Source organism: Eutrema salsugineum, unplaced genomic scaffold (assembly GCF_000478725.1).
Source record: "Eutrema salsugineum unplaced genomic scaffold, Eutsalg1_0 scaffold_3, whole genome shotgun sequence".
Lineage (NCBI taxonomy): Eukaryota > Viridiplantae > Streptophyta > Magnoliopsida > Brassicales > Brassicaceae > Eutrema > Eutrema salsugineum.
In genome coordinates this window covers 7,848,276-7,862,319 of record NW_006256756.1, presented here as the reverse complement: position 1 = coordinate 7,862,319, position 14,044 = coordinate 7,848,276, and the positions used below count along the sequence as shown (strand labels likewise).

The window sequence follows — 14,044 nt, the reverse complement described above, 5'->3', positions numbered from 1 at the left end:
GGGTATTTATAGCTTCTGGAGTGGTTTTGGACAATTTAGGGCTTCAAAAACAATAAAAGGAATTGATCTGGGCTTTAATTAAGTCGTCTGGAAAGTGAACGACCAATGTCCGCGGTCGCGGTGCTCCTACCCGCGGGGAAATAGGTGTTGGCCGTGGTCGCGGCTCATGCTCTCTTCCGGAATTGCATTTTCTGTCATTCTTGCATCGGGAGTATCTGAAGATCTAACCGTTGGACTGTCTCCAAAATAAGTGCATTAAAAATCTGGTTGGATCCTCTATGTTGTCTCAAATTTTGGGGGTGATCAGACGGTGAGAAGGTCTTCATCGCTTGTCATACTTCTGACGGTCTGCATTTATCCAAAATTGCTCATTTGTTCCAAATTGCATATCTTTTGCCCAAGTTTCCTGAAAAGTCTTTTGAAACTCTAAAACATTGAAAACACTTTAAAAACCATTGAAAACAGAGTTAAAACACCTGCATAAGATACAATTATGGTCCATAAAAGTTGTCAAAATACGGTGTTATCACCGGACGATTTATCCTTATCTATTTCTCAGATCTGCATGGAACTCGAATAGGCATATATATGGCTAACCAACTCTCGTCATCTTAACCAACTAATTACTTAAATCTGACAATTAACTCTCGCTCTCATGCCAGAAATAAGATCATGCATTTACTACTGAATTTGTTTGCTGACATCTTCTCTACAGGTAGCTTTCGACTTCTGTAGCGACTATGTTCTTCTGAAACTAGGTCCAGATGATCTGATACAGCACTTTTGTGGCTCTAATCGATCATAGGCTCAGAGAATATGTCATGAATCTATCCTCATACAGTATAATAACTTAGAAGAGATGAGATCGAACATATGGTTTAGAAACTTAGAAATCCTAATCGAACATATATCCTATCGATGACTCTTTAAAAACTTGACTCTCTGGGACAAATCTACATGATGCAGGAAAAGATAAAACACATGAAAGAATGCATACAATTAAATAGAAAAGCTAATTAGATAAATAGGAGAAAGAACAATGAATCCAGGGAAGAATCTCCTTCTCTATCGCCTAACCCTAAGAAAAAAAATTTGGTGACTCAAAAACTCATTGAAGGAGCACAAACCCGATTAGGACTGCTAAAAAAATTATTTATAAGTCCTAAGGTCTTCCAGGTCTCATTTGGGGCTTCTCTGCAGAGAAATGACAAAATGGGCTTTGATGTTGGGCCTTATGGTTTTGCATAGGTCCACCAGGGGTGGGAGTCTTCCGGTGTGAATTGCTTGTTTGCCGTAGGTGAGAGTCTTCCAAGACTGGTGAATTTGGTCAACTTGCTCTTCATGTATCATTTGATCGCACCGTTTGATTGATTTGAAGTGCTATGGAAAGCTGGTTGTCTCCTCTTGAATGTCTCCAAATTGGAGCTGGATCATACGGTGAGAAGATGTTCATTTGAGACTGAAATTATGACGATCTGAATCTGAGCTAAAAATGTGAATTTCTTTGATTTTGCCATCTTTTTTCCTAAGTTTCCTGAAAAGAGTCTTGAAACTACAAACATAGAAAAACCATAATAAAAGTTCCTAAAACTGATTAAAACATTTGAAAAAGTATTTGAAATCAATGGTGAAAATGGATACAAATACGGTGTTATCAACTAGACTTTGTTTGTCCTCAAACAAAACAAGATCGAATCTGGAAAAATATCATCAACAGAAATCATAGGGAACTCAAAAATATCAGTAACTATACTTCTAGACCTTAATTAGAAACAATGCATCGATCAGTTCAAATATAGAAAATTCTAACTAAAATACAAACATAACTAATCCGTTAATCCGTCATGGAAAAATTCACATACTTAGAACTAACTTCCACTCAACTAGCTCTTAACATTAATTAAAGGTTTTAATGATTCTCATCAAAAGGATATTAAACAAGGCATTCAAGGCTAGGTATTCAGAGGCTTTTCAATGGTGAGGTTTGATGTGTTTAGGGTTACTTTTTTCTGGAGAGACATTATATTATGTAAAACAGCAAGAGAGGATGGAGCTGTTGATATCCACAATTTTCAGTCACATTCTTCTTGCTTTAAGAATACTTGTAGCCTTGGCTCAAAAGATTTCGGCTATCCTAGACTCTTTTAGGCTTTTGGTTTCCTTTCCTTCCATTCTCTTTCTCTTTTTTTTGTTTTGGTTTTTTAAAAGGGGAAACTGCCTTTTGACTTAGAGTCTTAGAGAGCACGAAAATTACTTTTTAGAAATGAGCTTTTCGTGGCATCATGATGCTTGCTAAGATTTCTTATACAATTCCTTCCCGGTTTCATTCAGTCATTCTCTTGAGTGACTGAAAACTATGTTATTCCTCCCTCTACGGCGTTTTTGCACATATTTGCTGATAAAAACATAAGAGAGAATGCATGAAGTGTTTGAACTTTAAGGCTTGGGTTAAGGGTGTGGTACCAGCTAAAGATGAACGAGCCATCTAGGACAATAAAGAGTGGTAAAAATAAGATAAAGATGTCCTAGATGTATATCATGATGCCTTCCTAATACCATTGATGAGAAAATTAGATTTCAAAATTAGGTCCAAGTAAAACGAACTAGTATATCCTGTCAGAGAAGATCTCCATGAATAGAAGTCCTTTAGTGGGATTTCGTAGTGTAGGTACTCTAGCTACCGCCTAGTCTAGTACTAATCCTTGAAAGAGCTTTTTATGAACGAATGGTGTAGAAGCAAACATGTTGGTTATCATCATCAATTTTGTCATTATTCCCTCAAAATGTATACGACCTTTGAAAACACTTTTTGAAACTCAAAATACTTTTGAAAAGTTTTAAGAAAATAGAAAAAAAAATGAAAAATTTTAAAGGAAAATGCAGAATGCAAGGGCTCATGCAAGAAAATCTGGTTAGTAAGGGATAGAATCCTCCCCCAGACTTAAATCACACTGTCCCCAGTGTGAAATAAATCATGTAAGGATGAAAAATAGAGTATGTAAAAATTTTAAAAGATATATAAAAAAAAAAAGAAAACTTACCTGGTGTTGGTGATGGATTGTGAGGTGATTGTGAAGGTGGTAGGATAGTGAATGATGGATGGTGGTTGATCCTTGGTCAAATGGGGGGTGATTTGAATCAAGTAGAGGTGGAAGTGGCCAAGTTGTCGCGGCCGCGGTAAAGCTTCTTCTGGCCGCGGCTGAAAGCTCCTCGGCCGCGGTCAACTCATTTTTTTTTAATGCATACTAAGGCCTGTATAAAATAAGAAAAACAAACTAGATAAATAAGTACCTAAATGGGTTTCCTCCCATCAAGCACTTTGGTTTATAGTCTTTAGCTAGACTTTACAAAGAAAAAGACTTAGTTCAAATAAGATCTTGTCCTAAGACAAGTCTTTTTCGAAATCCTCCTATTTTCTCTTGCAGGTTCTTCATCACTCCAGAGTTCTTATGGTTCCAATGCTTGTGCTTTATGTTTTCCTCCTTTGCCCTTAAGTGGTGTAGCTACATAGAAGATGTCTTTGTTGATATTTGCAAAAGAAACTCTCCGGTTGGGCCAATCCATGATAGCTCCAGCAGTTGCTAAGAAAGGCATAACTGGATATGAGTCATCTTTGGTTTTCACTATGTAGAGATCGACAGGTGCTAGGCAATCTCCAATCCTTAGAGGAATGTCTCAGGCTATCCTTCTTGTAGTTGCACTTGAATCATCTGCTAAGCTAATCATTGTCCTAGTACTTGAAATGTGCTTTATGCCAAGTCTCAAAGCAGTAGCCTTGGACATCATGCTAATAAAATCTCCATAATTACAAAAACCATTGAGAAATCTTTCAGCTCTAATGTCACAAGAGATAAAAAATTGACTTTTGTCTTGAACTTTTTGCAGGGTTCGAACTGGTTTACTTTCTTGGGTGTGTGTGAACAAGTCTTTCATCTCTTCGATTGACTATTTGCTGTCACAGAAGAAGTGGCAGATCATGTAGTCACTACATGCTTTGGCTAACAAAATTCCTTCGGCAGACTCTGAACTACTTGATTGAACTCTTCATGTTTTTCTTTGCTGATCTTGTTTGTGTAATCACTGGCTTCTTGTGGTTCTTTGAGATGGATCCTGTAAACAGCTGCATCAGGCGATGATCTAGGAAAAGATAAGTACCTGGCTCTTCTAAAATATGTGTAGATGTTTTCCTTACTCTCCTTGCTGTATCTGAAGAAGACTTGAAAGCAGCATGCTTCCAGATATCATCGAATCCGAGATAGAGAGGAATAGACTTCACAAATTTGTTGAACTTGATCAGTCTCCTTATGATCAGATCATTCTCCTTATGATCTTTAGAAAATTTCTCAACTTTCTTTTCTACTTCATCTAGAGCATAGACAACTCTATTCAAAGTAGCATCAAGCTCTTCAGTCTTGTTTGTAATCTTTGCCATCTCTTCGTTCATCTCCAACTTGTCTCCGTAGGAATACCACTTGCTATCTTTGAAATCTCTTTCTAATTCTTTGATCAGGACACTACAGCCTCGCCTACCTTTAAGTGCAGAATGAAGGGCGATTGTGTTCTTTCCCTCTCATTCTTCAACGTCTTTAAGCCTTTGCTCTAGAATTACATCATCCTTAAGCTCTTGTTCCTTTAGAGTCTTCATATGTTTAGAGAGATATTCGAGCTTCCTGCTAAAATCAATGGACATGGACTCCAATTTCAAATAAAGGTTAGATTAAGCAATAGCTTGTAAATCAAGAAACTCATTCAGCTTGGTATCTAATCGATTTAACTGGAGCCTAAATCGATCATTCTCCTTGTTCTGGTGCAGAATATGATGAGATAGGGGGTGAGATGGTCGTCGGTTCCCCAGGGGTGGCAAATAGGGTTCATCTCGGTAGGTTGGAGTTCGCGAGTGTCCAAGGTGGTGGTTCGGCTGAGGGATGCGATCCAGGTGGTTGGAATTACACCTGAATGGTGATTCACTTGCGCATGGAGCATCACACAGGTTGCAAAACCTTTGCTCAGGATTAGGGTTTTTTCGTAGATGATCCATGCTTTAAAGAATCTGAGACTAGGGAAACGAAAGAAAGGATAAGCAGAAAAAGAAACAAATTACGGTGTTTATGAGTTCGGTTTACTTCCTATGGCGTTTTGGCAGATCCAAGAAATATCTATAGTTTTCTGCGGCTGAAGCTTCTCGATTTTAACCTCCAGCGGCTAAAGAGTTTCCTGGCAACGGCGCCAAAAACTTTGATGGGCCTTGATAACACTGTATTTTGATAACTTTTATGGATCATAATTATGTCTTATGCAGGTGTTTTAAATCTGTTTTCAATGGCTTTTAAAGTGTTTTCAATGTTTTAGAGTTTCAAAAGACTTTTCAGGAAACTTGGGCAAAAGATATGCAATTTGGAACAAATGAGCAATTTTGGATAAATGCAGACCGTCAGAAGTATGATAAGCGATGAAGACCTTCTCACCGTCTGATCACCCCCAAAATTTGTGACAACATAGAAAAATACAACTAGCTTTCTAATGCACTTGGTTTGGAGACAATCCAACGGTTAGTCTTCAGATACACCCAATGCAATAAAGACAGAAAATGCAGTTCCGGAAGAGAGCCACGAACCAGGACCGCAGCCAACACTTATTTCCCCACAGGTAGAAGCACCGGGACCGTGGCCAGACAACGTTCACTTTCCAGACGACTTAATTACAGCCCAGATCAATTCCTTTCATTATTTTTGAATCCCTAAGTGTCTAAGACAACTACAGTAGCTATAAATACCCCCTTTATGTCATTCTAAAGGGTGTGGTCGTTTTTGTGCCTCAATTTTAGAAGAACCCTAGAGAAGCCGTCGATCCCGAAGAAGGAGCCGCCGCTGGAGAGCATCATCGCGCCTCCACCTGCAACTCTGTTCATCGTTTTTCTTCCCTCTTTTCTTTAATTTCCTGGAACTTTCAATACTCTTTGATGATTGTTTACAATATGTTTGAGTAGTTACCCAGTTGGGTTTAAAGGAATTTTTCAAAGGGAATTTCGTGTGTGTTTGATTATGAATTGATAGATTTAGGATTTATAATCTTCTAGATGTTCTTCGTTTGCCTTTAGTCTTACTGCGTGATTTTCAGCTGGCCACTTAGAAGCCGATCTGATATGATATGTTGCGAAAGCTTTCATTGATTGTCTGAACTAGGGTGAAACGAGCAGTTCTTCTATAGGAGTGGAAACCTACCTGTAGTTGAGTTGTGAATGTTGATGAGTGTTGTTCTGCTATTGCATCTTCTCCCTTCCAGGATCAGAGTGGAAACCTACTGATCAGGGTTGCGAGAGATAGTTGTTTAGTGCTGCGAAAGTAGGCTATTCATACTTTCGTGCCTCGATTTCTAGAACATACGTAGTTGATTACCTTTATCACTTGTTTAAAATCGACATAGCCGAGTCCATGAATCCCTGCGAAACCCCTTGAGCCCCAACGTTTGTTTTCCATTGTTTACACCCTTGCTTTTCATTCGCTTATTACCTGCTTCCATTTGCTCTTGTTTAATCGCTTATTATTTTCTTTCATTTGCTTTCGTTTTTCAATTGCTTTTACTTTATTTCTAGTTTAGATTTCGTGACAATCAAAACCCAAAACCAAAACCCAAACCTGTTTAGTTCTAGTCTGATTTAAGCATTGTTGTGAATTCGTACTGAAACAACTAAGTCTCTGTGGATCGATACCCTAAGTACTACAGCGTACATCTGTGCACTTGCAGACATTTAGGGGTTATAAATTTAAAACCTGAAGCTTAGTAAAACGAAAATAACCAATACCCCGTTTACAATTGCATCAAGTTTTTAGCGCCGTTGCCGGGGACTTTGATTTGTTTCGTTGCGAATCCCAGCTTAAATCAATTAGAACACATGTTTACTTTTACTTTTTCTTTTGAATTTTTCAGGTATCTCTACAATGGGAGATCGGAAACATGTTCCCGGGACTCTTGGTGATCCACCATATCACGTGGATGGTGATCCAAGTGACGATGACCTGACTGATGATGAGTTTGAAGAACCGATCTATGATGACAATGAGCTCATCGGATCAGTAAAACATGAAGATGATGAAGAACTGATTGGAAGTTTCGATTCACTTGAAAAGTTCTTGGGAGATCGAAGAGCTATTCAACCAGCCTTACCAGAGGATGGCAAAACCGAAATTAAGGTACTCTATATCCATTTAGTTCAACAAAATCAATTCTATGGTTATTCATTCGAAAACCCGATAGACCATATCGAGATGTTCGAAGAATTATGTGCAACCATTACAGAAAATGGGGATTACCACAATTGTAGTCTTTTCCCATTCTCTTTTAGAGACAATGCCAGTAAATGGCTAAAATCTTTAGAACCTGCTTCACTAAAAACGTGGGCAGCGTGTAGAAAGGCTTTCCTAAACCGTTTATACACTAGAAATCGTTCAAATCTCTTAAGAAACAAGATAAGAACTTTTAAACAAAAAGAAGATGAAGATCTTTTAGATACTTGAGAAAGATTTAGGCAATACCAAAGAGATTGTCCACATCACGGATATACCGACGAATACCTGATGGGTATCTTCTATCGAGGCATAACTCTAGAGTTACAACACTCTTTTGATACAGCAAGTAATGGAGACTTCTCAACTAGATGTGTAGAAGATGCTCGTGTTTTCATCAACAGTTTCGCAAACAGCATCCGTAATCAAGCAACTTTTGGTAATTCTGCACTTCCTGAGAAGAAAGAAGAGATTTCAGAATTTATGAAGTGTCATAATGAGTCAACTTGGAATGGAACAACCAAACAAGTCACACACTACGTGTAACTTTGATGGTTAGGACAACCCAATGGATTCTTATGATAAAGAGATGGTGAAAACTGCAGAAGTCTATCAAATTCAAGATTTTCCATTCGTTTCTGATCACCGCGGGTCCATTCATTCGGACCGCGGCAAACAAAGCTTTCACCGAGGTCGTGGCTGTTCTGACCGCGGGAAAGACCAGTATCACCGCGGTCGTGTTCAACCTGACGAAACCGTCTTCCAAACTTGTCTGGAAACCACCTTCCAAACCAATCTTGGCTATTCAATCTAATTCAAATCCCTATCCAGGTTTTCTCTCTTCTAAAGCTGAAAACCTAAACAAAAGAATGCTAGAGCTTGAAAAATCTAGGTCTGTAGAAATTAGTGATCTTAAATATGAACTAAAAACGATGCAAGAAGATTTCAATGAAAAATTTTCCACCCTCCTTAGTCTGATGATCAAAACTAATTCTAAAAACATAGATAATTCCGAGGAGGAGCCAAGTGAAAATTCTTTCGAAAGCTCAAGCGAAGCAGATCCCTCCGATCATGTGAAAGCTATCACACTAAGGAGTGAATTAGCTTAAAAAGAGCCTGAATTTCCTAAAGATCCCGAAGTTGAGGAAAAGGGTAAGGAAAAGGAAAAAGAAAGAGAAAGAATCACAATTGAGGATGTTGAAAAAGAAGTGGTAGGAGAAAAGGATGGAGAAGAAGTAAGAGAAGATACATCCCAGGAAATACTCGGAGAAGACCCAATTCCACCTCCACCAACTCGTGTTTATAAACCATAACAACCATATCCTAGAGCCTTAAGAGCCCCAAAGAAGGAAAAAGAGAAAGCTAAGCTGAAAGAGCTAATCGATCAACTAAATGTGAGATTACCTTTCGTATAAGCTTGTGCTATGATTCCTGCTTTAAGAAAATACATGAAGGGTATTCTAACAAATTCTTCAACTCTTGAAGAAGGCGTTATGATGATAACCCATGAATGTAGTTCCTGCAAAGCCAAATCCCTGAAAAGAAAAACAATCCTAGAAGTTTCGTACTTTCCTACACTATCAACAATATAGCTTTTGTGCGTGCTCTCTGTGATTTCGGATCGAGCATAAACATGATGCCTCTCTCAGTTGCAAAATGTTTAGGAAATCACACTTTCCAGCTCACTAAAATCTCCTTAGTATTAGTTGATCATTCCGTTAGACAACCTGTAGGTATCCTAATAGATGTTCCTGTTGAAATAAAAAAATGTTCCATACCAACAGATTTCGTAGTTCTAGAGCTAGAAAGAGAACCTAAGGATCCACTTATTCTTGGACGACCATTCCTATCTACAGCCGGAGCTATAATAAATGTCACGGAAGGAAAAATCGACCTTCATCTAGCCGGTCTAGTTATGCAATTTGACATGAACAAAAGTTTTGATAAACTGACTTTGGATGGCAAAATTTGTTGGATTGATTATTGAGGAAGTCTATGAAGATCTACTTCTCGACGACCCTTTAAGTGTAACGCTTTCATCCGCAAAAGACGAACGTAATTTCCTTGAAGAAATTTCGAGTGAATGCGCACGTATGCTTGATAAGTCCAAAACTTATAGGAAACCTCTAAACTATCTAGATCTTGAGGACCAAACAAACATTCCTACACCTCCTAAAGACACTGCCGCAGCAATTAATGATCCTTGGAGCGAGCTCAAAGCCCTTAAAGTCGAGCTTAAAACTCTTCCCGTCGGACTTGAGTATGCTTTCCTTGGACCAAAATCTACTTATCCTGTCATTATAAACTCTGGTTTGACAGAAGAAGAAACCACGATGTTGTTGTCTGAGCTGAGAAAGCATAGAAAAGCCTTAGGATATTCACTTGATGACATACCTGGAATCTCCCCAGATCTTTGTATGCACAAGATTAATCTAGAGGATAATGCTAAAAACTCAATCGAAAGTCAAAGGAGACTGAACCCTAATCTCATGGATGTTGTCAAGAAGGAGATTATGAAGCTTTTAGAAGCTGGAATAATCTTTCCTATCTCATATAACACTTGGGTTAGCCCAGTTCATGTTGTCCCGAAGAAAGGAGGAGTCACTGTCATTAAAAACGATAAAGATGAAATGATCGCTGCAAAAACATAAACTGGACATCGTATGTGCATCAATTACCGGAAACTGAATGCAGTAACTAGGAAATATCATTTTCCACTTTCCTTCATAGATCAAATGCTAGAAAGGTTAGCTAATCACCCCTACTATTGCTTCCTTGATAGATACTCCGGAATTTTCCAAATTCCTATTCGCCCGGAGGATCAAGAAAAAACGACATTCATTTGTCCATATGGCACTTTCGCTTACTGACGTGTGCCTTTTGGATTGTGTAATGCACCTGCTACCATCCAGCGATGCATGATGTCGATCTTCACAGACTTTATCGAAGATTTCATTGAAGTATTCATGGATGACTTCTCCGTCTATGGATCTTCTTTTGAAAAATGCCTAGGCAACCTTGGTAAAGTTCTGCAAAGATGTGAAGATAAGCACTTAGTATTAAATTTGGAAAAATATCAGTTCATGGTACGAGACGGAATCGTGCTTGGGCACATGATTTCTGGAAATGGAATTGAAGTTGACAAAGCTAAAATTGAAGTCATGACCAGCCTACAACCCCCTACAAACGTAAAAGGCATTCATAGTTTCTTAGGACACGCAGGACTCTATAGGCGCTTCATAAAAGATTTCTCTCAAATAGCTAGACCTTTTACGCGTTTGCTTTGCAAGGAAACGAACTTTGAGTTCGATGATGAGTGCTTAGCCGCGTTTCATAAGATCAAAGAAGCCCTTGTCTCCGCTCCAGTCGTGCAAGCACCTGATTGGGAACTCCCATTCGAAATCATGTGCGATGCAAGTGACTATGCAGTCGGAGCAGTGCTTGGCCAACAAAAAGATAAGAAACTACATAATCTACTACGCAAGCAGAACTCTTGATGAATCTCAATGCAATTATGCAACAACAAAAAAGGAACTTCTAGATGTCGTATTTGCATTTGAGAAATTTTGTTCTTATCTCGTAGGATCTAAGCTTATAGTTCACACTGATCATGCTGCAATCAAATATCTAATGCCTAAGAAAGACGCTAAACCTCGATCCTCCTACTGCAAGAACTCGACATCGAGATTCGAGATTGGAAAGGAGCAGATAATGGAGTTGCAGACCATCTTCCAGGAATTCGAGTTGAAGAAAGATTGCCTATAAATGATAGTTTGCCAGAAGAAAACATCTATGCAATAGATACTACCCCACCAATGCCAATACCGCACCACCAAGGCAACTCATGCGAAGATCAGATGCTTTCAACACCCCATGGTTTAGGCACATAGCGAATTACCTAGCAGCTGATGTAGAACCACCGCAATTTTTCGGTTATAGGAAGAAAAAGTTTCTGAAAGACGTAGGGCATTATTTTTGGGATGAACCCTATATCTACAAGAGATGTGCTGATGGGTTATTCCGAAGATGAGTGGCTGAAGAAGAGATGGAAGGAATTTTATTCGGATGCCATAGCTCGTCTTACGCAGGACATTTCGCAACCTTCAAAACCGCTTCAGAAATCTTACAAGCAGGTTTTTGGTGGCCTCCCTTGTTCAAAGATACTCAAGCTTAAATATCGCAATGCGATAAATGCCAAAGGATGGGCAACATAAGCAAAAGGAATGAGATGTCTCAAAATTTTATTCTCGAAGTCGAAATTTTTGATGTCTAGGGAATAGATTTTATGGGACCATTTCTTACTTCTTTTGGAAACCAATACATCTTAGTAGCAGTAGACTACGTCTCTAAGTGGGTTGAAGCAGTTGCTAGTCCTACCAATAATGCAAAAGTCGTCATGAAGCTGTTTAAATCTGTTATATTCCCGTTTTTTGGAGTTCCTAGAAATGTGATAAGCGACGGAGGATCACATTTCATCAACAGAGTTTTCGAGAATCTTCTTAGAAAGAATGGAGTTACACATAAAGTTGCTTCTCCATATCATCCCCAAACCAGCGGTCAAGTGGAAATCTCAAACAGAGAAATCAAGTCGATTTTGCAGAAAACAACTGCAGTTCATCGCAAGGATTGGTCTACCAAGCTTGACGGCGCATTATGGGCATATCGAACAGCATTAAAGACACCATTAGGAACAACACCATTCCACCTAGTTTACAGAAAAGCATGTCATGTTCCAGTAGAACTCGAGTATAAAGCGAAATGGGCTATCAAGGAGAGGAACATGAACTTGAAAACAGCTGGAGAAAGAAGACTACTTCAACTTCACGAGTTAGAAGAAATCCAACACAATGCTTACGAAAACTCGAAGATCTACAAGGGAGAAAGACTAAAGCATATCATGATAATAAGATTATTCATAGAACTTTTGCTCCTAACGATAAAGTTCTTCTTTTCAATTCTCATCTTAAGCTTTTTCCAGGAAAATTACGATCAAGATGGTCAGGACCCTTCACGATAAAGGAAGTCAAGCCATACAGAGCCATTGTCCTGTGGGACAAAACCGGAAACTTATTTACAGTGAATAGACAGCGTGTCAAGCCATATTTGGCTGAAGAAAGAGAAGACGAGAGAGAAGTGATGTTTTTGATTGATCCATCATCGGCCAATGATGAGATCAAGGAGTATCACGACCCCGGTTAAGTCTAATCGAGCAACAATGTCAAGCTAACGACTTCAAACAAGCGCTTAGTGGTAGGCAACCCACTTGGTATTTTATTTATTTCCCTTTGAACTTTATTTTTTTTTTATTTCCATTGCTTTGTTTTTGTTTCATTTAATTTCAGGCTATTAATAAGGAAGAACAAACACAAAAGACGAGCAGCATTCTCCAGCACGATAAGTACTCTTAAATATTTCAACTTTTCTATTTTCTTTACCATTCTTTCAAAGATTTATCACACTGAGGACAGGAAATCTAAAACCTTAGAGAATTTAAGAGGATTGAATTTTATCCTTGAGGCAAGCCAGAGTCCGATTATATGAAGTTTTGGAGATTATCTTTATGATTCCCGGAAAAGATCCAAGTGTGGGGGAACAGATGTTTACAACAAAGGAGGAAGATTATGCAACAACATTTGGCAAAGGAGAAGTGACTGAAAATTAGCGATCACCAACAGGTCCTTCTCTCTCTTGCGGTTTTGCATAATATCTTGCATCCTCCAGATCTTCAGGTAACCTGAAACACTTAAACTCCACCACTTAAATAGCCTTTAATGCCAAACGCCGTCTACCCTGAATAATGTCTTTGATAAGAACCCACAGTACACTTAATGAATGTAGAGAGCTAGTTGACAGGAAGTTAGATCCAAGTGTGTAGATTTTCGCATGACGGATCAACGGACTAGTTTGCTTGTATTTCGGTGAGAATTTTCTAGACTAGGTCCAAATAGATGTTTCACGATAAGTTATGGTTTAGAAGGACGGTCACTGAGATAATGTTTAGTTCCTGCGATTTTCAAAAAAATTCTTTCCTGACTTAAGTTTGTTTGAGGACAGACAAAAAGGTAAGTCTGGGGGAGTTGATAACACCGTATTTTGAGCACTTTTATGGATCATAATTATGTCTTATGCAGGTGTTTTAACTCTGTTTTCAATGTCTTTTAAAGTGTTTTCAATGTCTTAGAGTTTCAAAAGACTTTTCAGGAAACTTGGACAAAAGATATGCAATTTGGAACAAATGAGCAATTTTGGATAGATGCAGACTGTCAGAAGTATGATAAGCGATGAAGACCTTCTCACCGTCTGATCACCCCCAAAATTTGTGACAACATAGAAAAATACAACTAGCTTTCTAATGCACTTGGTTTGGAGACAATCCAACGGTTAGTCTTCAGATACACCCAATGCAATAAAGACAGAAAATGCAGTTCCGGAAGAGAGCCACGAGCCAGGACCGCGGCCAACACCTATTTCCCCGCGGGTAGAAGCACCGCGACCGCGGCCAGACAACGTTCACTTTCTAGACGACTTAATTACAGCCCAAATCAATTCCTTTCATTATTTTTGAAGCCCTAAGTGTCCAAGACAACTCTAGAAGCTATAAATACCCCCTTTATGTCATTCTAAAGGGTGTGTTCGTTTTTGTGCCTCAATTTTAGAAGAACCCTAGAGAAGCCGTCTATCCCGAAGAAGGAGCTGCCGCTGGAGAGCATCATCGCGCCTCCACCTGCGACTCTGTTCATCGTTTTTCTTACCTCTTTTCT

At 38.8% G+C, this 14,044-nt stretch overlaps 1 non-coding gene across 1 annotated transcript; it reads right to left on the bottom strand.

The window, feature by feature from the left end:
• Positions 1 to 7,450: 7,450 nt before the first annotated feature.
• Positions 7,451 to 7,558, bottom strand: LOC112085891. Its single transcript, XR_002899172.1, has one exon. It is a non-coding gene; the product is annotated as a small nucleolar RNA R71 (small nucleolar RNA).
• Positions 7,559 to 14,044: the final 6,486 nt, after the last annotated feature.